We start from the raw sequence: 25,745 nt of genomic DNA on the forward strand, positions 1-25,745 counted from the left end.
ACAAAAACAAAACAAAACAAATAATTTCCTTTGGAGGGTCAACTTCCTTTTGTAGTATAAGATACACAAATTCTTCTTTATATCGTTGAACATTTTACAAAATAATCTGTCATTTAAGGGATCACTCTTGGGGTGCCTGGGTGACTCAGTCGGTTGAGCGGCCGACTTAGGCTCAGGTCATGATATCACAGCTCGCGAGTTCGAGCCCCGCGTTGGGCTCTGTGCTGACAGCTCACAGCCTGGAGCCTGTTTCGGTTTCTGTGTCTCCCTCTCTCTCTGCCCCTAACCCACTCGCATTCTGTCTCTGTCTCTCTCAAAAATAAATAAACATTAGAAAAAAAAAAAGGGATCACTCTTAATTTTATGAATTGACCTAATAGCATATACTGATTTATCAAGTCTCTTACTACGGTTCTTGGCAATTAATTGCCAAGGAATAATATAATGAATTGCTAAAATATTTGTTGCTACTTCTTTTAAGTTCCTATAAATCTATTGCTAAAGAATTCAAGACACAGGCCCCAAATGAAGTTGCTTATGCTAAGCCTCACATCACCTGAGACTTAACTATAAATTCAGCTCTCCCGGAAATAGAATCTTAAACCAATCAGGAATTGTCTGATCAGCACTAGTTAGCTAATCTGCCCAATAGACAAATATTCGCTAGAGGAAAATAACTTTGCAATAATCAACCTTTTTTTTTTTTTTTTGGCCTCATATAAGTTCCTTGTTCCCACTCCCTTCTGGTTATAAACATTTTTTTCATTTTGTATATAGCTCCTCAGAGCTCCTTTCTTAAGCTAGATTGGATGCTGCCCAATTCAAATGGATTTTTTTTTCTCAAACTCTTAAAATTTTTAAAATATGCTTCAGTTTATCTTTTAATATTGTGTTGCTAACTAGTTATAGTTGCAACTTTACCTTTTGTATAAGTAAGTAGATTGGGGAAGGTAATACTTTCCCTGTTAAAAAGGTAAAAACTTCAAACACTGACAACTTTTTTTATCCATTGTCAGTAATTTAGAAAAAATCATTCCCTGGAGTACTTTTTCGCCTTAACGCTGTCACCTACATGTAAGATCTCCTTGTCATGAGAGATATATGTTCTTTTGATTGTTGTTTATTAAATGACAGAATTTTGCCATCTTTTACCATTTTATTTTATTTTAATTTATTTTAATGTTTTTATTTATTTTTGAGACAGAGAGAGACAGAGCATGAGCGGGGATAGGGCAGAGAGAGAGGGAGACACAGAATCTGAAGCAGGCTCCAGGCTCTGAGCTGTCAGCACAGAGCCTGATGCAGGGCTTGAATTCACAGATCATGACCTGAGCTGAAGTCAGACGCTCACCTGACTGAGCCACCCAGGCGCCCCTATCTTTTACCATTTTAATGGTTATTCTTATCTTTGTATATAACGTGTTTTAATTTATTTTTGAGAGAGACAGAGTGCGAGCGGAGGAGGGGAAGAGAGAGAGGGAGACACAGAATCTGAAGCAGGCTCCAGGCTCTGAGCTGTCAGCACAGAGCCCGATGCAGGGCTTGAACCCATGAACAGTGAGATCATGACTGACCTGAGCAGAAGTTGGATGCTTAACTGACTGAGCCACCTAGGTGCCCCAAAATAAATTTACTTTAAAATAACTATAACCTTTGGGATATTTTACTGGGTTTTGAACATGGACGGAAATATCCCCCTTTTTTATTCAAGCCCTCCCTAAAACTAGCTGACTTATTAGCTAAAAAGAAAGTAAAATTTAAACTGGATCAACTAAATGGTCAGGACTCAGTAATGTAAGATTAAAAGATAGCTTTATTTTTTTTCCTACCATTTTTGAAAACTTCTCTGTCAGATATTTCTTCTTCACACCTAGATGGTATTTTCTGGCCACTTTCAGTTTCATTTTTCAGGGATTAAAAGAGCAGTCTGATCTAAACTGAACTTCTCAGATCCACTTCAGCGCTTTTCCCTTGCTCTTGGGCCTGACCCAGAAGGTCAGGAAGGAGTGTGTTGAGTCTTCTCTCTTTCTTAGTTTATATCTTCCTGACTTCCTGACTTCCATCCTTTCCCTCTGCATCTCTCAGAGTTGGATGGGACAGAGGAGTAAGACATATGGGGCAAAAGAAGAGTCTTATTTATTTAGCGGGTGCTTCTTGGAGATCTTAGCTGTCAAGTGTTCTCTGGTATGGCAGGCTCCTAATGCTGGCTTTTTCTTTGGTTTTTTTTTTTTTCCTTTTTAAAAAAATTAAAGAAAAAATTTTTAACGTTTATTTATTTTTGAGACAGAGAGACAGAGCATGAACGGGGGAGGGGCAGAGAGAGAGGGAGACACAGAATTGGAAGAAGGCTCCAGGCTCTGAGCCATCAGTTCAGAGCCCGACGTGGGGCTCGAACTCACGGACCACGAGATCGTGACCTGAGCTGAAGTCGGACGCTTAACCGACTGAGCCACCCAGGCGCCCCCAAAAAAATTTTAAATGTTTATTCACTTTTGATAGACAGAAAGAATGCAAGCAGGGGAGGGGCAGAGAGACAGGGAGACAGAGAATCCGAAGCAGGTTCCAGTCTCCGAACTGTCAGCACCGAGCCAAACGTGGGGCTCAAACCCACAAACAGTGAGATCATGACTTGATCCAAAGTTGGACGTTTAATCTACTGAGCCACCCAGGCACACTTTAATGGTTATTCTGAAACCAGTATAATTCTTAAATGGAAGGCAATAAATTATTTTGTTTAGATTTTTTTTCCCTTTGTCACATAACTGTCACCTTTCTCCAACATTGGGTGCCTTATCCCATCTGTGATCATTTGTGTTAATGATCTTTCTGATTAGAAGATTTTAAAGCACTTGAAATGGCAATATTTATAGTTTTCAAACATCTTTCTTAACTCTTACAAAGATAACTCTATTTTGCCCACTCTGTTAGTGTGTTTCTTGTAAAATGTTCCATTGATCTTGCTGGTTGTTTCCTCAATTAAAAAAAAAAAAAGTACACATGCACATTTGCAGGGCTAAGATGGTTTGTCTCAATCCAGACCTACTAGTTTTGAAAATAATGAAATATTACCATTCCAGTTGGTAATTAACCTCTATTCTGAGTCTCTGAGTTTTCAAAACAGTATGTTCATATATACTTTGTGTTTGTATCTAAAATAGCCATAGGGTCTAGACTCAGATGTTTGTAAGTGGGTATAACATATGTTTTTCTCATCTACATTAATGTCTGGAGAAGTATTTGGATGTTTGGAGGAATGTGGTACAATTTTTGGTAGTGTTGGACTTCTAGTATCCCTGGTCTCACAGTAAATACCAATAGTTCCTCAGTCACTGGGAAAACCAAAAATGTGTCTACATTTTTCCAGAATGTTCCATATCTGCATTGAGAAACATTGGATTAGCATATATTATTAAGTACTAGTATATCTCCTGCATTGGCCCATCAGAAAGACTTGAGTCAAAACATTTAACTTTATGTTACCTTCGAAAGACCAGAACAGAATAATCTTAGTTCCATATAAATAGAGAACGTGAGGCAAATGACACCAAAACTGTACAGGGAGGGTCAGGAAAGAGTAGCAATGAGGACATTATCTGAAAGAAAACATTGTAAGCCCATGTGATTTTCCATAACAATAATGACAAAAATAATTATGATTTGTTGGACAATTACTTTTCACCAGGCTCTGGGATGATTGTTTTATGTGTTTGGATTTTATTTAATCCTTTCAACAGCCAAATCTGGAATAGGTATTGCTATGCACTTGAGAGGAAAGCTATATTCTCAAGAAAGCTGCCTGCTGTGTGGTCTGAGCCTGATGTCTGGCTTCTAAGCAGGAGGGCTCTGAGGATGGGGTTTGAAGCTGGGGTCTAAAGATCACCACTTTCCTCAGACCCAGGAAATATACAGAGTGAATGGTTGAGAGCACAGCCAACATCATCTATGGGGTTTTTCTGCCCCTCTAAATCCTAGGATCTTGATTTTTTAAAACATTCCTCTGTGCAATTTCTATTTTATAAGTTTCTTCCTCTCACTTTTCAAAATTGAGCTATTAAATTGAGGCAATCATTTTTTAAAAAGCATTTTGTCATACCACTCCTTGAATTCTTGGACTGATTACCAGAGTTTTGTTTTCTTATAGGAGTAATTAAACTCTTTCTGTATCTGATTATTTTCTGTAAATAGACAGAAATTGCTATTTGGAGACACATGATTTCCAGCAGAAACTTGGAGCATCAACTTATTGGCTAGAAAGAAGCCATTTAGTCCAAATATTTGTTGGAAAGAACAATGTCTTTGTTAACCCCTGTCATTTGGGAACGCAATATTGATTCTTCCTCTAAATTCAGATCTGTTGACACATCATTGATGGTAATAGTTGGGCTCAGAAATGTGTAAGTAAGGTCCGGTGAAAAGTGCGTGTTATTTGGATTTCAGTCAGACGCATCCTGATTGTGTGTTGGCAGTAGCAGATAATTACAGAACCGCAGAAGCCCCATTAGAACCTCACTGAGACCAGTTTTGGCGAGGAGAGGCTTTTTACATTAACCGATGTGCTTCAGCTATGGAAAACCTATTTTAAACAGAAGCAATTTTACTTTAAGTCTGACTTTGCCTCTCCTAATGACAGGAGGTGCCTATATTAAAAAACAAGTAAGTAATAAAAACTTTTAGTTACTCTATTGTTTATATTCAGTACTCTTGGGAAAAGAGAAGTTACGGGGAGAGAAAGCGATAGTGGATGTACTTACAGATTGGTTATCGGAACTGGTGGAAAAGATTAAGAAGCTCTAGGAGGCACAGTGTCTTCCAGTGATGAAATCTGTCACTATAAGTCCAATGGAGACTATATTTATATTTACAGTATTTAATGAATAAAGAAAAATAAGATCATTGGGTTCCAAAGGCTAATACTAACTTCAAAGGTCAGAGTCTTTCTTTGGGTGGGAGTTGGAAGCCATCAGGAACCCTGAGAGAAATTAGTCAAAATACTTGTGTATGCAACACTGGCAAAGAAGTTTTATGAACAGTAAAGGGCTTTCCAAGCATTGGTAACACATATACAAAGTCTTCATGTTGCTGAAGGGCATGTGGGGTACAGCCTGATAATGAGGAGTTTACCAAGGCTGAATGTGGAGAGTGTTGGCAGATGAAGTAGGCTCTTTTGGAATCTGACCCCAAACAAATACCACTTTGTCTCCCAGACTGTCTCCTGAATTATTCGATACATGTAAACCTTCAATATAAAGCTGACGGATTCAGCTTGATTACAATAATATTTTAAGCTTAGGGTCAAGTTAGGGGCCAAGGCTAAGATCTCGAAGGATGATTGAAAAAAAGTGATGTAGTTTTAAATATTGGGTGAATTTTAGCCCCAATTTTGTGGAAAATAGATCCATCAAAAGCTTATGTTTTGAATTCATCATTAGAAAGTTCAAACCCAGGGAAGAGAGAATGAGGGAAATAGGAAATGAGGCAGAGGAGAGAGGACAGGTCTGAGGGAGTGCATGATAGGGAGGGCTTGTGCTAGTTCTCCAGAGCAACTGATGGCTCTACCTCTCAGGGCCATTTTCTGGGAGCCATTTGAACTACTGAATATTAGGGAAGTCTTTCTGAGGGAGAGAGTGAAGAAAAAATTTATCTGACAATGCCCATTCCCCATCGGTCAAAGATTTACCCCTCCAAGGTATTAATTCCTCAGGGGATATTAACTCCATAGAGCCAGGGTGCACACAATTGATCATTAAGAAGATTCCTGGCTTCTCATGCTTCAGCAGCAATAGAAAACCTGGGGACAGTGAAGCCACATGTGCTGTGGGCTTGAAGCCAGGTCCTGTGGGCTTGTGCAGTGAAAGCTAATGGAAAACAAGTGGCTAGGGGTCCTGGAGACAGGCGGGGCCAGGAGAATCTGAAATAGCAAGTATGAGTCCTGATACAGCGGGTGATGTGTGCCTGGGCAGTACAGCTCTTGAATGCCTGGCCTCTCACCATGAATCAAGATAACATTTAGTTAACACTGTATGTAGAGAGACCCATAAGAGAGGCCATCTTTGGCCCCAATGTAGCAAACAGGACATGTAGCAGGTGCTCATTCTTCTCCAGAGCAGATGGGGACCCAACTGTCTTGGTGCACCATTAAGACGGATTTGATGGAGGGGCACCTGTGTGGCTCCGATGGTGAAGCTTCTGACTCAGTTTTGGCTCAGGGCATGATCTCATGGTTCTTGAGTTTGAGCCCCATGTAGGGCTCTGTGCTGAGAGTCTGCTTGGGACCCTGCTTTGGATTTTCTCTCTTCCTCTCACTCTGTCCTTCCTCCATTCTCTCTCTCAAAAGAAATAAATAAACTTTTAAAAAAAAAGATGGATTTGATGGAAAGTAGCTGACAACTCCAGCTGGTATAGCATTAAGGAAATGTATTAACTCAGATAAGAGGAAGTCTAGAATTTGGTGAATTCAGCAGTTGAATCATGTTCAAGCTCTCTGCTTTCAAATAGGCTACCATCTGCCCAGATTTCTTTCTTTCCTTTTTTTTTTTCTGAGAACTAGTCCTATGTAATATGTTCCAATATCATACATTTTTCTGTTTCTCTTTATACAACAGCCCTGGCACCACAAGATAGAAACGACTGACTGTTTTGTCAGCTGTTTCACAACCTCCTGAACAAAGTTGCCAATTTCCAAGCTAGGAACATGAGTTGGGTTCTCATTTATTTCTTCCCTATATTTTGCATTCACACAAATCCACGTTTTACATTCCCTTATTTGCCATACGTCCTCTTCCGGTATCATATTTTGTACTTTTAGGATTCTTGGTTGCAAACAACGATAAAAACGTGGCTAACTTAAGCAGAAATTGAATCTATTAAAAGTCTAGCTAGGCCGCCAGCATCTACGGGAAAGCTGGAAAAACAACTCAGGCAGAAACCATGACAGGTAAAGCACAGCCAAAATTCTGCCACAGGATGATCTGCTTAGACTATCACTGCTGGTAGCGCTGCCTGCCTACACCTGTCCCCATGCAGCTGGATTATTGTCCCTGTCACACCCCTCCCCAGGCTGAACCATCTGACCCATCTATTGGGTAATGATTTCTCATTATTATGATTTCCCTTGCTAAAAATCCTAAAAAGTGAATAACACGTGCATTTCAGAAGTAGAGACCTTTGTCAATTGAATTGATTTTTTTCAGCCCCTGTTGTCTCTAAAGACCTGGCTTTTCAAATAATGAATCTTAAACATTATCCAGTGGCAAACCACATTATCGTGGGAGCTGCTTCCCTGGTGGGTTTTCACTACAAATGATTGATGTTTTCTCCCTATTGGTTCTACTTCAGTTTTAATCAAATAAAATCAAGTAATCTGAGTTTTCTGCCCTAGGATTTGGCATGTTTTCTGGAAACTAAATGAATAAATTTATTGAGCATGCATAGCTTGAAATTTTCTGGTGATAGTGTTTTATTGATTTGCTCTTTGTAATTAAATCAAATAAGCTAACATTTCTAGGTACCCAAGCAGAGTGAACGTGACTTAAACATTTATCGAACTGGATTTGTTATTTTGTGCAATTGTGCTGATGGACACACTGAACCGTGCAAGATGAGATATGAAATGTAATAAAACCCACATATTATCCACAGAGCAAAGTCTACTTTTATCTGAGCTGTCCAGATTTTTTAGCACCAGCTGAGGAGGAAAAGGTCTGAGTAATGGTGGCTTATATTACCCATCCCAGTGTGATTACAGTTAGAAAAAAAATGGATTGTTTCTAGCCTAGCGGGTCTTTCCTCCAAGGAACCAAAACCGTGACTGCATTTCGCAGATGTTTTCAATGTGTTTAGTTAAAGAAAAACAGTGGAAATCAATAAAAAATTTAATTTTGGAAATGGGATCTATAAGATATATATGAACAAAACATTTGACTGACTTTTTAGTCCTTAAGCCAGCATTTAAGATAATTTAAACTAGTCCACATTTTTCATGAAATGTGTACATCCCTATTAGACCAGCTAAGGGCTATCAAAAGGAAAAGCCTTTGCTACTAACACAAAGGGCCATAAAGAATCACTTGTATTAACAAAGTGCATTAACAGAATCAATGGCTAGATTATTTTGCTTTCATAATGTGTAAGGAAACATCCCCCACCAGGTCCTCTGCCATAACCACAGACATGCATATGGTAGGCTATTCGTGGACTTAATTCTGCTAAAATTGCATATGGGAAATTCAATCTAAATAAACCTAGAAACATAGTCTCTCTCTGTCTCTGTCTCTGTCTCTCTGTCTCTTTTAACCAAGGAAAAAGATTAGGGTTTAAAGAGTGACATACTGAAACTGGATGTCGTTATAAATAGCACCACTGCATCCTTGTGATTCTGTCCTAGAGCATAATGGTGGGAGGTCGTCCTCTTTCTACCAGGATGGTAACACTGGAGGAACAAAAAAGGGCCAATCTGGAGAGCATTCATCACTCTTCATGAGCATTGCTAAATGAGTCCTTCTGGAAAGGCTGTTTAGCTCCTGGATATACTTCAAAAGAGCCCGTGGAAGCCTGGGAAAAGCAGGTTGTCTCTGCAAACTTTAAAGGGCTTTGGGAGCTACCTGAGTTTCTTGGGCTGGAATGTATTCTGTATTTGGCAGTAACCAAACTAGCTGAATCAGATCCATTACAGACTCACCGAGTGTGTGGCTCTTGACCTTGTAAAGATCAGGCACTCCCTTTCCAAATGCCTGATGCCGTAATCCTAGTTGAGAGGTACAGATTGGGAGTGACCTGTGATTTTCAGGTTTCCTTTTGATCTTCCAGCCCCCCTCATTTGCTGCTCTGCCACATGTGCATTCCAGCACAGTAACTGTCCCTGTACCTTCCCTAGAGAGCCCCCCACCTGCTCACCACCAGCCGCCTCTTTGAAGTGATGGGCTTCTTTTCGTATGGCGCCCCATCCCTCATCCTCCTACTCCTCCAGACCCTCCTTGTCCCATTAAACACACACACACACTCACCCACACTCAAACACACACATGCATGCACATGCACTGCACTGAGATCCTAGTTCAAACTGTAGAAGCTGATATGATTTCTCTACATTTTGATTTCCCAGAGCACAGTGTACCGTGGTTTTAAATGATTTTGTGACTGATAGGAATGGCACCATTAGGCAAATATTATTCAGTGCCATTATTAAATTTCTCCTCTCTTCTCTGTGGTGACCTGAGGGTAATTTATAAGTACGAACAACTGCACATTATGGTCCAGCACAGAACATTTCTTTCCACTTTTCACTTAAGCTTAAATTATACAAAAGCTGTTGTGGACTTTATGTGGACTCACCCATGATTTTCTAGTTAGTTAAATCATTTATCAAATGGCTGGCAGATCTCTATTGTTCTGACTGTGTTTTTTTAGAACAGTGATAAACAAGGATTAACTACTTGATCCAGTATTATTTATCAGTAATTATTTAACAGCAAATCAGAAACTCAATTTCTCCACTTCTTAGTGACCACTGGAAAATAAAAGCACGAATAAATTTTTTTACAGAAAGACCTATATCATTAATTTAATCAGCATAAGTACAGAATGCAGGGTCTAGAATAATGCTGAAGATCTTTTTATCCTGAGGTCTCCCATGTTACATTTAAAAAAAATTTTTTTTTAACGTTTATTTATTTTTGAGACATTGAGAGACAGAGCATGAACAGGGGAGGGGCAGAGAGAGAGGGAGACACAGAATCTGAAACAGGCTCCAGGCTCTGAGCTGTCAGCACAGAGCTTGACGCGGGGCTGGAACTCACAGAGCGTGAGATCATGACCTGAGCTGAATTCGGACGCTTAACCGACCAAGACACCCAGGCGCCCCAACCCATGTTACATTTTAAAGCAGATTCCAGTTAAAGGGATAACAGGATGGAGACTTGCTTCATTTTGCTAGCTGGGGACAGGTTTCGCAACTTCTAAGAGTCTCAGTCTCCTCCTCTGTAAAGTGAAGATAATGGTTTGTCCGTCTCTCCCCAATCCTAGGGTTGAATGAGACTAGTACTTGGAAATATAGGAACCTGCTGTATAAGCAGGAATCCTGAAACTGCTTGTGTGGAAACTAGTGAGCAGCTGACCCATGCTGACTTCCTCTTCCCGGGGATTAAGGGAAACTCAATGAATGGGTCTTTTCTCCAGTACCTTCTGGTGAGCCACATCTTCCAGGCTCCTCTCTGCTTCTCCCAAATTGATTTCGCACTCATTGCCTAACCATAGCCACCTGACCTAGCGATTCCAATTCCCCAAGGCACAGATTTTTAAAAGATAGCATTTGCCAACTCCCTGGGATGAGTTTATAATATTTCTTCCCTACCAGCCATTTTGACCAAACTAACATGTTCATGTTTGGAGGCTTCCCCAGCCTCCTTTGACAGTCAAGATGTCTTAACAAATGGTTGATGGCTACATATTAATGGAATTGGACCAATATTGAAAACTTTTCACAAACTTCTTTCAATTTAGTTATGTGATCAAAAAAAATTTTTTTATTTAACATGCTGAAAATTCTTTCTGATTTTTCTTACTACTTTTCTTTTTTTGAATTATATTCACCAGGATCAGTTCCCTTCTGTAGAAAATTTACAACAACAAAAAAGGTTTTTAAAATTTTTGTTTATTTTTGAGAAAGAGAGAGAAACAGACTGTGAGCAGAGGAGGGGCAGAGAGAGAGGCAGACACAGAATTGGGAACAGGCTCCAGCCTCTGAGCTGTCAGCACAGAGCCCAACGCAAGGCTGGAACTCATGAACCGTGAGATCATGACCTAAGCTGAAGTCAAATGCTTAATCAACTGAGTCACGCAAGTGCCCCAACAAAAATTTGATTTATCCATCATACTGTTTTAACCCATGTCATTTTTTTTTTACCCATTGCCATTGTAGGGTTTTGGGGGCATTATTTCTTAAATTTTTTTAATTTATGAAGATGTCTTTGCTCACAGAAAAGTTGGAGGGAAGATAAAACAAATGATCTTATACTCCTTCCATAAGTACATTAAATTTACCATAGCTATTCTAGCTCTTTAACACATTTTCCCTTCCCCAAATCAGTAAGAGTGGGATGCAGAATCATAGCACTTCACCCCTAAGTACTTGTCTGTCCTGAGTACATTATTCTACAAAAACCAACTCCTTAGTTGACTTGGGCTTATAGTTAATAAGGGGGAAATGATTCAACCAACATGAATTCAGTAGCATCAACTAACATAAAGTTCATACTGAATTTTTTCAAATTGTCCCCAACTGGTCCTGTGTAGTTTTTTGTTGTTTTCATTTTTGGGGTCTGAGTTTGATTCAGCTTCCCGCCTCACACATGGCTATTGTTTCCCTTGTGAAAGAAAGCAAAATGGACAGTCTTCTGTTGTTGTACCTCACCTACGCCATCACAGTCAGGGGCACTTTGCCCTCTAAGATAGACAAAAATAACTGGGTCACTCTGTTTGTTTCGGATCCTAAAAAACACAAAGCAAATGTGGACATTTGCATAAACCTAAAGTCCCTTGCAAAAGCAAATTTAGCCTTAACTTTCACAGTGCAAATACTGGAATATATTTCACAACCTTTGTTAGTATGTTAATTATAAGAGAATATTGCTTTATTTCCACCATAAGCAGACTAATGTAAATGCGGTAACCTTGAGAAGTTTTGTGGTTTTCCCTTTATGTGCATTTGTGATTTCTTTTTTTATATTGGGCTAATTCCTTTGTGTCTGTTTGTATGTCCTTTATTTTTTTTTTAAGTTTATTTATTTATTTTGAAAGAGAGAGTGTGCACACAAGCTGAGGAGGGGCAGAGAGAGAGGGAGACAGAATCGGGAGACAGAATCTGAAGCAGGCTCCAGGCTCTCTGAACTGTCAGACAGAGCCCGATGCAGGGCTTGAACTCATGAGCCATGAGATCATGACCTGAGCTGAAGTTGGATGCCTAACTGACTAAGCCACCCAGGCGCCCTTGTTTGCATGTCCTTTAGATACTTGCCTCTCCAAGTCTTCTCTGAGTTCTCCTGAGTCTCTCTCAATCTGGAGCAATCCCACTGTTTCCCTCTGTTTTTCATGACACTGATTCCTTTCAAGAATCTACGAAGGTTGTACTGCAGAAGATCCCACACTGAGAACCGTTTGATGTGATAAAAATCCATGACCATCATTACTCTTTTTGATGCCAACATTGTTCCAAATTAGCAAGAGAGCACCACTTCAAAAGCCAGTGTCCTACTGATGTTTGAGCACCTCCTTGCTTTCTGGTACACTGAGTTGTTCCAGATTCATCCCAGCCCTGAAATCAGTTGTATCTCCAAATGGTCGTTGGTTCCCTTTCACTGGAGGTTGTGTTTGGAAATCATGATCTAGGACTTTTCAATGGATAAAGCTAGGATAATTAAAAAAAATTGTATTGTTACATCCAATTCAGTTCAACAACACATGAGTTTTCCCTGCTTTCTCCCATTCCACTTTATATCTCTTCTCTCTGCAGTGAAACTACTGGTTCCTAACAACATCTCCTATATTTACTCCTTTATTCCAAAGTACGATATTTCAGAATTACAACACCAATAGCAACAAAACTACTGAGTAGTTTAAGATTACTTTGTATTTTGGGGGCACCTGGGTGGCTCAGTCAGTTGAGAGGCTGAGTGTTTGACTTTGGCTCAGCTCATGATCTCATGGTTCCTGAGTTTGAGCCCCACGTCAGGTTTGCTGCTGTCAGCACAATGCCTGCTTCGGATCCCCTGTCCCTCTCTCTCTCTGCCCCTTCCCTGCTTGTGCTCTCTCCTTTTTCTCCCCCCCTCTCTCTCTCTCCTTCTCTCAAAAATAAACAAAACATTTTTTAAAAAAGATTGCTTTGCATTTTTTTGTTCCCAGAATATATCCCACAATATTGTGTTCTAATTACACGAATGACTTATGTTCTCTGTATGATTATGTTATTAATTACATATACTTTTAGGATAGTTTCTCATTATATTTAATTTTAGAATTTACTTTTTCTATCATTTCTGATTTAATTATGTTTATTGGATATGTAAAATGTTTTATATGTTTATATAAGCCAAAAGTAAAAATTAATTTACACTCAGAATAGTTTTGCTCTTCCTGTCTCTCCTGTACACCATTCCTATCTACTGCTGCTGGTAACTGTTTTTGTTAGCTGATCTACCTTTCCTATGTTTCGTATAAGCAAAAACTAGATATTTTCTTACACAATAGGAAGAGTTCTACATATACTGTCTTTTTGAACTTTGCTTTTTTTACTTAACAATATATACTCGAAATGACTCCTAAGTGGCTCACAGAGCTTTCTTCATTATGGCCATGATTCCTATAAGATTCAGTTCTCCTGGCCTAATGGATTTTTCTATAAATTTTAAGTCGATAGATTTACTGTGTGCAGCCAATGTCAATTATGTCTTTATGTTTTTCCCAGGTCAGTTTTTTTATTAAAGTATTTCACTGTCACAAAGATGTTATTATGTTTATCATCAAAAACAAATTTTTTGTTTGTTTTCACATTGCTTTTTAAAAATCTCACTAGTAAATCTGGCATTCTAAAAACGGAGATTATTGGGGCACCTGGGTGGCTCAGTTGGTTAAGCATCCACCTTCAGGTCAGGTCATGATCTCATGGCTCGTGACTTCCAGCCTCTTGCAGGGCTCTGTGCTGACAGCTCAGACCCTGGAGCTTGCTTCAGATTCTCTGTCTCCCTCTATCTCTGCCTCTCCCCACTCATGCTCTCTCTATCTCTCTCAAAAATAAGTAAACATTAAAAAAATTTTTTAAACAGTGGGATTATTTCTTTTACTCTCTCTCTGCCCTTCCCTGGTTTGCATCTCTCTCTTTCTCTTTCAAAAAATAAATAAACATTAATTTTTTTATTTTTAAAGGGGGGCAACTAGGTGGCTCAGTCGGTTAAGCATCCAATTTGGCTCAGGTCATGATCTCATGGTTCATGAGTTTGAGCCCCTCATTGCTCATAGTGCAGAGCCTGCTTGGGATTTCTCTCTCCCCGCCTTTCTTTTTCTGCCTCTCCCTGACTTGCTCTCTCTCTCTCTCAAACAATAAATGAAATGGTGGGATTAAAAAAATTAAAAATGGTGGGATTATTTATTTTTAGAAATACTTATTATTAATTTGATAATTAACCTCTGATTCATAATCTAATCTGTGAGAAGATTTTTAAAAATTTCCTTTAGGATACCCTATTATTCAGGATTAGATGGCAAATCAATTTTACATTCTTTATATCACTTTGGTGATGGTAGTCATTGACTATGTGGCTGGCTAAGCAGAGTAAGTGGCAAGGTAAAAACTGGTTAAAAGTCCCTGGTTTAAAATGACAGAATTAAAGGTGCCTGGATGGTTCAGTCAGTAGAACATGTGGCTCTTGGTCTCAGTGTCATGAGCTTAAGCCCCACTTTGAGTAGGTAGCCTACTTTAAAAAAACCCAAAAATTAAAAATTACAAAACAAAACAAAACAAAATAAAACAAAAAATATGTCTTGGTAAACCCAACCTTAAAATGGCAGAGTTAAATAGTGGGGTCAGATGGTCTGGTTTATCTTCAGGACAGCTGTATGAAGAGTCTATGCTGTTGTGTTAAACAGATTATTCTGATGTGCATCATGTAAGATTCATCCAAGTTGTCTTTTGATATTGTATCAGATGGTAAGAGCTTCTGTTATCACTATAAATTGGAGTTTTCTAGTAAATTATTAGAAAACACTGTTAGAAGAATTTGGTGAGTTGGTAGCTCTCTTGCTCAAGCCTGAAAATCTCAGAAACAAATTTCACCAACTATGTCATTTGTTTGTGATTGTGCCAGTTACAACATGGCTTCTGTTACTGTAGTTGGTTTAACTCTGGAAAATGCTGTTGTTAGGCAATAAGGACTTACTGGTCAGATCTCAATGGCTTCTTGAGGAAAATCTCAAACTCATACCTTTGTTGCAATTCTTGCACTGACTTCTTTTTCTGTGACATTGCAAAATTTATGTCAGGTGTCTCCTTTGGAAGTGATGATGCAAACTGGAAGTGTTGGAAGGGAGTCAAGGTGGGCAAGAAATGGAATGTAGGAGGAGTGAAATAATCTGGGGGTCAATTTGCCTTTCTTCATGTTTCACACTGAGGCGTTACCATATTTTCACAGAGTTCAAGAGATTGCAGCTGCCCTCTCTGTGCCACTTATCAGCTATTTCATCTCAGACTGTCTGGCGTACCAGCTTTTCATCTATAAAATGGAGGTAACGCTATTTACTGTTAGTGCCCTTCTCACTCTCTTCCATGTTGGAATATTATATTCATGATTATTCTTTGCTCTCAGTTCTTTGAAGATCATGCTTCTGTAGGGTGATGCTTGCCAGTGGTTGCTGTAAACCTCTAAATTAAACTGTGCCTGTCTACAGACTGTACAAATAAATATATGACATTTTTATTATTGCTGTAGCAATAGAGCAGTATGACACTATTTGGCCCCAGGTGTATTTTCTAAACCTTCTCCATCATACTATTTTTACTTAGGTGGCTGTTGGAGTTTGCTGGGCTGTAGTGGTTGAGAAGTGAGTACGAGCTTTGGAGCGTGATATGATGTAATACGGTGACTCTTTCAAGTCATTTATTTAAAACCTGGAAAGTGCGTAAGGGTTTACTTTCTTTGACTTCTGTGTATTTACAGGAGAGAAAAGGTACTTGCTCTAACTAAGGAGAGAGTCAGAAGACACAGGCTTAGTCTCATCGCAGGGTCCTGGCTTTGGAGTACAGGGTGGAACCGAGGATAACACGACAACTGTCCTTTTGGAGTCTCCTCTGGCCCAGCCCACAATACTGATTTCGTGGGAAGGGGCTTTGAGCGGACCAGAAAGGGAGAGGTTCACAGAAAGTGTCATTGAGCCACTACAGATTTAAAACCACTGTGTTTTGGGAATTGGGTAATAGATTGAAGGAACCTTGTGGCTTTGTTTAGTGGATTGGAAATTCCAGTATCAGCAGTTATGGTACTGACAGAACACAGAGCAAATGGTAGCCACACCATGTGAGACTTCCCTGGGACTCCAGAAATCATTATGTAGTCGAGTGTATGTGTGTGTGTGTGTGTGTGTGTGTGTGTGTGTGTGTGTGTGTGTGTGTGTTGGGGGAAATGTGTATGGGGGGGACACTTCAAGAGTTCTATTAGTCCTAAGATTACAGGTGGAGATAGAATCAGAGACACCATGTTTCACACTTATCGGGACCCTCCATTTTGTTTTAGACCAGTGTAGTAGTTTGCTTAATAATTTGAAGATAAATGGAGGCAGAGAGGCACAATAATATGGTCTACTTAATGCCTGTGAAATACACACTTAACAACGGTTAAGCTGGGAAATTGTATGTTATGTGTATTTTACCACATTAAAATAAAAAAAATGGGGTGGGCAGGAGGGAGATACAAGTTACTTCTCCTTTTAAGGAAAAACAGGTACTATTTTTAAATTTAATTTAATAAGTAGAAAAACGTGGGATAAAGGATAGCCTCAAAGGGATTTCTGCCAGTCAGGCTGAATAATAATCCACTCTGGTTGAGTCATTAGCTCTCCTATCTGGTCATTAATCCCTGTGCCTTGAAAACAGACAAGCACCAAGCACAATCCTTCAATCTACTTTCCAGTAGGATATCCGAATTACACTCACTCCACTGAACCTTTTCCAGACCAGATGTTTGAAGACTTTTCAGTCCTCTGGATGAAAACTGTCCTTTATCTTCTTGATTTACGACAGCCTTTCATTTAATGATCAAACGGAGCCACTAATAATTCTGTTCTAGATGTCTTAGAAGGTCCTCAGCGGAATATTTATGTCTCATAGGCTCTTGGCCTTCAATCCTGCTTTCCTCTATCAGACGCACGGGTCTTAGTGCCCTATGCGCTCTCTTCCATGTTGGAATATTATTTACATGATTCTTCTTTCCTCTCAGTTCTTTGAAGATCACGCCTCTGTAGGGTGATGCTTGAAATGGCTATCACTTGGGGTGAAATACACCAGGTACTACACTAAGCCACTCCTGTAACTTGAACCAGGTGGGCCATGGAATTCCATTGTCATACTCACCGTGTGTTGTGAAAGGTTTTCTGTTTTACCTACTCAATGCAGTAAGGTTTGGGAAATGTGATTCTTGTGTAGTGAGCAATAAAATGACTATATGTTAATATCTGCATTTTCTTTTAGAAGAAAGATAATGAAAGGGATATCTTTTCTTAAGAATGAGAAAAATTATTGGGGCGCCTCGGTGGCTCAGTCAGTTGAGCATCTGACTTCAGCTGATCTCACATGATCTCACAGCTCGTGGGTTTGAACCCCACGTCGGGCTCTGTGCTGACAGCTCGGAACCTGGGGCCTGCTTCAGATTCTGTGTCTCCCTCTCTCTCTGCCCCTCCCCTGCTCGTGCTCTGTCATTCTCTCTCCCTCAAAAATAAATAAACATTAAAAAAAATTATTAAAGGACTCAACAGTAAGACTGAAGTGGTTGGAGCACTCAGAGAGAGGCACAGTTAGAAATAGAACTTGCTATTTCTACTTGAAATTTTCCCCCTTGGCTGTAAGAATAGCACCTCACAAAGCAATTGAGAGGTCTAATCGTTTTAGTTTTTAGACATTAAATCACACAGTCATGCAGCAACTGATTGGAAAACACTTGGTTTGATTTTGCTAAGACCACAGACCAGAGAGTATTTATTCTTACCTGTAGGGGAACAAAGGTGATTACAGTTCCAGTAAATATAAAGGAGAATATATGCCATTTTGAGGCCACAAGACCACCTACCCTCTCTCCAGAAAGGCTTTCTTATCCATTGTTCAGTGCCTGAAATCATGTTATTATTACTTTTTCTCCTCTGTAGTTTAAGATCTTATATGTAAATGTCTCTGCAAGGAGTTAAGCCACTTTTTCTAAGTGTGGGAGTATCTGTTTTAAAGTCACCTAGGGTATTCGTTAAAATGCAGATTTGTACCAAGGTCATTTGAATCAGAAATTTGGGGATTTACATTTCAATCAGCCCCCAGGTGATTGTTTTCCACCAAAGATGGATATCACTATTTAAATCTCTTACAGTCATTTTGACATAATTGAGCTGTTTTGCTGAGGGCAAATGTTGGCAGGGAGGAGATGTGGAGAGCATTCAGGAGAGGGATGGGAGGATAGAGCAACTCTCAAGGGAAGAAAAAAAAAGAGGGAAAAAAATGACAGGAAATAGAGAGCCTGTTAGGAGAGATACTTGTCCTGCCTGTTTCACAGTTTGATCTTTGGAAATTGGGAAGGGCTTTGAGGGTGTTCCAGAACTTGCACTACAGGAGAATTTAAAAGAAGAAAATACATACTCAGGCCATAGGCAAATTAGAAGGTACAGAGCAGACATCCTATTCAACAATGAGGAATGATAGCTTGAAACTCCTGGAAATACTACAAGAAATTACAAATTGAAAGAGGACTTAGAATGCCATAAACACCATATTTTCACATCCCCAAGCAGAAGAACATGAATGCAAATGAATATAAACACACATTTACCAAAAATATAATGGAAAATTATGGAAAGAATCTGATATGTATTATAAACCTACTATATGCCAGGAACTTGCACATACTTGTCTAATCCTTACAACCGCTCTAGGAGGTCCTTTTATGGTCAGATTCGAAAAATGAAAAACAGGATCAGAAAAGTTAAGTACCTTGCTGTATATGATCATCGGATAGTGACTTAGGAGTCCACATTCTTAACACCGGGCACAGCGGGTTCCGTACCGTGGCAGAGACAGATAGTTGCTCACCACAGCCCAAGTTATCTTCTCTCTGCTAAGTGTGCAGCTGGACTGCATTTCCCAGACCCCTGCATTGAGTTGGCCATATGATGAGTTTACCAAATGGATTGATAGAGGAGGTAAGAGTTCCACTTCCAGACCTAGTCTAAAAAATTCTTCTATGAATACTCCTCTTTCTTTTCCCTCCTCTTGCACGGGATAGAGAAGTGTCCCAGGGCGACTTACATGGAGCTTACAGGCTATATAGCCTGAGATCCTGATAATTGTATAGACTGACCTGCATAAGCAAAACACAGATTCCTCATATCCTTGAACCCTGACACCTATTGATTACAACGATTATCCTGTCATAACTAATGATGTGAAGGAATCATGTTACACTTCTAACACTCCAGGGACAAATGGGCAAATGATATATAAAGTCTATTTTATAGGAAACATACCCAGTAAGGAAATGTACAGAGCCATATTCTACCTAGAGAAGAGTTAAAAATTCATAAATTAAAACGTGAAATGTGTGGAAAACACTCTGGGGACCAACATTCATTTACACAATAGTAAAGCATTATATGTTGGTATAATCTTTTTTTTGGATGGAGACTAGAAAATATTTATTAAGAGCCATTGTAACTTGTATCCATTTGAATTGAAACCTAACCCTAGATTTTAATCCTAAATAATTATTTGAGATAAAACTATCAGTATAGAATTGTATTTATGATGGCTAACAAACAAACCCCAAATCCAAAACTAATGCATTAGAATTCTCCAGAGAAATAGAACCAGGGTGTGTGTGTGTGTGTGTGTGTGTGTGTGTGTGTGTGTGTGTATCAAAAGAGATTTATTTTAAGAAATTGGCTCATGTGATTGGGTTTCAAGTCCAAAATCTACAGATTAGGTCAGCAGACTAGAGACCTCGGGAAAAGTTGCAATTTGAGTCCAAAGGTAGTCTGCTGGCAGAATTCCCTCCTTTTCTGGGAAGGTCAGGGTTTTTGGTTTTTTTTTTTTTCTTTCTATTAAGACTTTCAACTGATTGGGTAAGTCCCACCTCACATATGGAGAGCACTATACTTTACTCAAAATCTACTGATTTAAATGTTAGTTAAATATTGAGAATAATATTTGGCCAAATATCTGAGCACTGTTGTCTAGTCAAGTTGACACATAAAATTAACCATCACAACTAATATAGTTAAAAATTATGAATATGAAAATTATATAGAAACATGGAATGTCATTTTCTCATTTCATGGAAGCTTTTTGAATGCCCTGATTGCCAAGACCTGTGGGTGATGATGGATAAGCCTTATCTTTTCATCTCAAGATGTTTACAGCCCAATGAGACAGGCATCCTGGGAGACTGTGTGTGTGTGTGTGTGTGTGTGTGTGTGTGTGTGTGTGTGTATGTGTGTGTGTACGGTGGGGGACAGGCTTTGCTTGTGGAAGGTGGGGATTAGTGACAGAGGAAGCTGAGGGAATGGGTAAAGATCAGCTCATGAAAGGCTAAAAGATGAATTCATTGCTGAGGCATTTGAGCTTTACCCTATGGCATTGGGGAGCCTCAGAAATGTCTTTGAACACAGAAGCGTCGCCTTTCTGGGAGATGATTTTGGTAGTAGGATAGGGATTGGTGTATAAGGAGACCTCAGTCTGGGAGGCTAATTAAATAGGCCTGATGAGAAATGACTGGGGCCTGAAATAAAGTGGTGGCAGGGGAAATGGAAAAGAGGGAAGAGATTTTGGGAAAATATATAAGTCAGAAGCAGTGGCTTTTGATGGTAGACTGGCTATAGAGGCTAAAGGAGAGGTAAAAACAAACAAACAAACAAACAAACAACATTAGGAAAAAGTCCCAGATTTCTGGCTTGTGGTTTCTTCTCCACAAAGATATAGGATAGACGAGGAAAAGCAATTTGGGAGGGAGGATAAAATGAGAGTTTGAGTCCAGTTTTGAATATGTGTCACTTCTTTGTTTCACGTGCTTTGGGACAACGACAGGCAGGGTGCAGTCAGAAGACAAACCAAACTAGTTATTTTAGCAGAAAGAAATGAAGATAAGGGAGAGATAAGCAAGAGAAAGCTAAAAAGGGACACTTCAATAACATCTATTAATTGCAGGAAGCAGCTTCCATCCTACAGCTGAGGGGACCAAGAAGTTTGGAAGAGGTCCCCTGTGGAGCTGGGATGAGCTGAGGAACAATGAGGGGGTTGGGCTGAACCCACAGGAGCCACTGGAGGGAAAGGCTATTGCTGGGTGGGGCTTCAGGATGGGAGGGGTTAAGAAAGGGCAAGGCCCTTCTTCCTCCATGGTGGCCTCCGCATCGTCTCAACACCCTGTTTGCAGGGGCTGGCCCATGAGGGGAGCAGAATTGTAGTGTGCACAGTAAGAATCCCAGCATCACAGATTGCAGGGTACGGAAGGATGGTTTTAAAGATGAAAAGAATAGCTTAATTTAGAAAACAATATTTGAAAGTAGGCTGAAAAATCAATGACCAAGGTATCCATCTCAAAAGTTAGGAAAAGACTAAACTAAAGCAAGGAGAAGAAACAGTATTAAGGAGCAGTAATTAAGGAAATTGAAAACCAATGTATAATAGGGAAAGTCAACAAAGTTTTTCTTTTTCACCTAGAAAAATTGATGAACTTAGTAAAACTGATTATGAATAAAAGAGAGAACTTGGCAAAATTCACCACCAGTGTCTTGACTGGAGAAAGCATATTAGGACATATTCCATCATCATTAAAGAGAGAAAAAATACACATGGAACAACTTCACCCAGGGTATTGAAACCTCTTGAAACTGAAAATGAGAAGAAATGTTTCTTTGATGTACCAACTTGGAGGCCAAAGCCTGCTAGAGCTGTGCTGCTTGGTCATTCTAGAAGGAGCCCTCTGATTTTAGAAACTATGTCAGCTTATTCTTGGATGAGCAAATGCTCAGTAACAGGACTAAGAAGACATCTGCTGTAGTTTGTTCATTCAGTGACCAAACTTGCCACACAGAACATGATGACTCTCACTAACACAAGGTAGGACAAAAGCCGGACGCAAAAGATTGCATTGTGTAGGAGTCTGTTTAATGTTTGGAGGAAGGTAAAACTGACTGCTCATGGTACAAACCAGAACTGTGGTTGCCTTGGGAGGAGAACCAGTAACTGGGATGAGGCATGAAAGTGCTGCTGGGTCTGTATGTGGTCACGAGATGTACTTGACTTGAGAAAATTCATCAAGCTGTATGTATGCATGTTATACTTTAATAATAAAAAAATACCATTAAAATTCATGGGAATACATAAATTGGGATAGAGACCAAGAGAGGGCTTCTGTTTTGCTTTAGTCTCCTTTCTTTGCTAGCCTTACTTGACCCTGTATTGTCTTCTAATTTGCTTCTTTGCTTTCCTTTTAACTGGATCAGCAACTTCTTTAATCAGGAAGGACTTGAGGTCTTGTTTGCAATGGCTGGAGATGTTGAAAGGCAGAAATACCTTTTGGTTTTCGTTAGGAGGATGTCATCGGTTGGATTTCCTCTGTACTGGCTGTTTGCGTTGATCGCCACTGCTTTGCAAGGGTTTCAATCAGGGAACTTCAGGAAGAGGGACTCTTTGCCAGTGCCTGTGCACTCAACTAAAACCTTTGGCAAAACTGCTCATTTGAAATGCGGTGCAGAGAGAAATTTGATAAATCTCTCTGGCTTCAGACACGAAAAAGATACCTCTGGGCTGGGCATCACCCAGAAGACCTCCCCGCTGTGCTATTTCCTAGTCTACCTAGTCTAACAGATACGCCCCAGACAAGAGTACTCAGATTACGGGTGTCTGCTTGAAGCTGCACTGGGAATTTTATTGTTTGGCTTTTTCGTGGCTTCTTGCTTCTAGGTGTTATCTACATAGTAATAACTTTAATGGGTTGAATTTAAAAATTACACATTATAGAATGACAAATACTAACCTCCATTAATTAATATTCATAAGACACACAAAGGCACAGACACATATGAACAATTTTCTTTTTTTTTAAAGTTTATTTATTTTATTTTGAGAGTGGGGGTGGGGGGAGAGAGAACATGAGCAAGGGAGGGAGGGGCAGAGAGAGAAGATCCCAAGCTGGCTCTGCGCTGTCAGGAAGGAGCCAGAGGAGGGAATCCTGAGATCGTGACCTGAGCCAAAATCAAGAGTGGGAAGCTTACCCCAGGTGCCCCACATTAACACTTTTTTAAAAGTCCCCAAACAAGGTTAAATTTGGTTAATTTAGAGAAAAAATCAGTATTAGCAGTTAGGTAAGTTGTCAGAGGAGCTCAAGTGGTACATGACTGATTTTTTTTACTTTTCAACTATGTCAACTGGTTTCACATAGATACTTTGTCAAACACTTAGATTACAGCAATCTTTTCATTGCTTGATTAAAGGTTTGACCACTTTCTAGCTACGTCCTCTAATAGGCCGCAAATATAGGCGTGAAGCTGTGAAGGTGGGTTGGAGCATAACGGGGCACCAGAGAGAGTGCTGCAGGCATCCGTTTGCTCACAGGCGAGAGGGAGACCTGACTACCACCTTGCACACAGTGCCACCAGCTCTTTATTGGTTTGCAGACCCTAAGAAATAAGTTCTGCCAACGAAGTGGAAACAGAATCCTACACAGGCCCCCTCTTGGTTTCTTGCTTTCATTAAAAAAAAAATTTAATGTCTATTTATTTTTGAGACAGAAAGACAGAGTTCGAGCTGGCGGCGGGGGACGGGGAGGGGGTGGTGCAGAGAGAAAGGGAGACGCAGAATCTGAAGCAGGATCCAGGCTCTGAGCTGTCAGCACAGGGCCCGATGCTGACCTGGGCCAAATGCTTGACCTGGGTTGGATGCTTAACCTACGGAGCCACCCAGGCTCCCGACTTGCTTTCATTTTTGAAAATATTTCAAAGCTTTGGTACTTGCCACTGCATAGTTGCAAAGTATTTTGGAGAAGCTCTTAATGCTTCATCCATCATGTGTTGTGATTTTAAAGCAAACCATAAAAAGCCCTGATGATGATGATTTTTTAAAATTGCTTTTATTTTTTAAAGTTTGTAACAGAAAGTTTCTAACAGAATCCAAAGTATAAAGAATAACAGAATATAAACTCATGTACCTACTACCCAGATTAAGGAAGAGATTTTATAAATGTAGTTGAAATAGTTCTTCTGTTAATCCTCTGTCCTACAGGTTTTCCTTTTTCTTCAGTCAGATGCTCATCACTGCATGAGCTTTTTAATATTTTATATATATCCCTAATACTTGATACTTAATCCTTTAATACTCTTAATCTATATTTTATTATGTATTATATATATATATATCTTTAATACTTGATTTCTTACTATGCTGTGTATATATTATGATATATACTATATACTTTGGGATATATATAAATATATAAAATAGGGTATATATATGTATAATTAGGTGTATATATATATAATTAGGTATATATAGCTATATATATATATAGTTATAATATATATACATACACATATATACCCTTAAGTGGTATGTGTGTATGTGTACAGTATTGCTTTTCATTTAGAAATTTTATATAAATTGCCTCATACTGTATGTAGTCTTGTTATTTGCTTTTTGGTCAAGTTTCTGTTGATGCAGTACAGATGCATTCTTTTTTACTGCTCTGTAACACTCCATTGCATTAATACATTATTATTTTTTATTAAAAAATTTTTTTAGTGTTTATTTATATTTGAGAGAGAGAGAGAGAGAGACAGGGACAGGCAGAGACAGACAGACAGAGTCCAAGCTGGGGAGGGGGGGCGCAGAGAGAGAGGGAGACACAGAATCTGAAGCAGGCTCTAAGCTGTCAGCACAGAGCCCGACGGGGGGCTTGAACTCACGAACTGTGAGATCATGACCGGAGCCGAAGTCGGACGCTTAACTGACTGAGCCACCCAGGCGCCCCACATTAATACATTATTATTAATCAATTTTCCTGTTGTTGAGTATTAGTTCATATTAACTAATAAAATAAATATTTGCTAAAAAAAAGAGAAACTATGCTACCACTTGGTTTGTTTTTATTGGTTTTGTTTTGATTTTCTGATTTAGGTCAATAAGCTTTTGTTTTCTAATCAGTATATTTGGAAAAAGGCAGGACTTGGTCTTTAGTAAACAGTGTTACCGGGACCTGGGTTGAGAGCACATTTATGATGCTGTTCTTTATGCTAGCATTTTAATGACCTCATTTCTACTTCCCTCTCCTTCATGGTTGGGAACATTCTGTCAAAGCCCATTCTCTTTCTGTCTCTCTCTTAATTGAAATATAATTCACATACCATAAAATTCACTCTTTAGAGCATAAAACTCAATGGTTTGTAGTGTGTTTACAAAGATCTGCACTATTTAATTCCGTAACATTTCATCACCCCAGAAGAAAACCCCATTCCCATTAGTAGTCACTCCCATTCTGCCCTGCCCCCAGCCCTTGAAAACTACTAATATGCCTCTGTCCACAGATTGGCCTATTCTGGAAATTTCATATAAATGGAACAATATTTGGTCCTTTGTGAGTGCTTTCTTATATTTAGCTCCATTTTTCCTCCATGTTGTAACATGTATCAGTACTTTCATTCCTTTTTATGCATGAATACTATTCCTTGGTACAGATACACCACACTGTATTTAGTTATTTGTCAGTTGATGGACCTTGGATTGTTTTCACGTTTTGGTTATTGTAGATATTGTTGCTATGAACATTTGCGTGTAGGTTTTTTGTGTGAATACGTATTTTTAATTATCTTGGGTATATACCTAGGGATGCAATTGCTGGGTTCAACTTTTTGAGGAACTGCCAAGCTATTTTCCAACGTGGCTGCATCATTTTACACTCCCATTAGCAACGTATGAGGGTTCTGCACATCTTTGCTAACACTTATTATTATCTTATTTTTAA

The sequence above is a fragment of the Acinonyx jubatus genome, chromosome A2, assembly GCF_027475565.1.
Source record: "Acinonyx jubatus isolate Ajub_Pintada_27869175 chromosome A2, VMU_Ajub_asm_v1.0, whole genome shotgun sequence".
In the NCBI taxonomy this organism is placed as follows: domain Eukaryota; kingdom Metazoa; phylum Chordata; class Mammalia; order Carnivora; family Felidae; genus Acinonyx; species Acinonyx jubatus.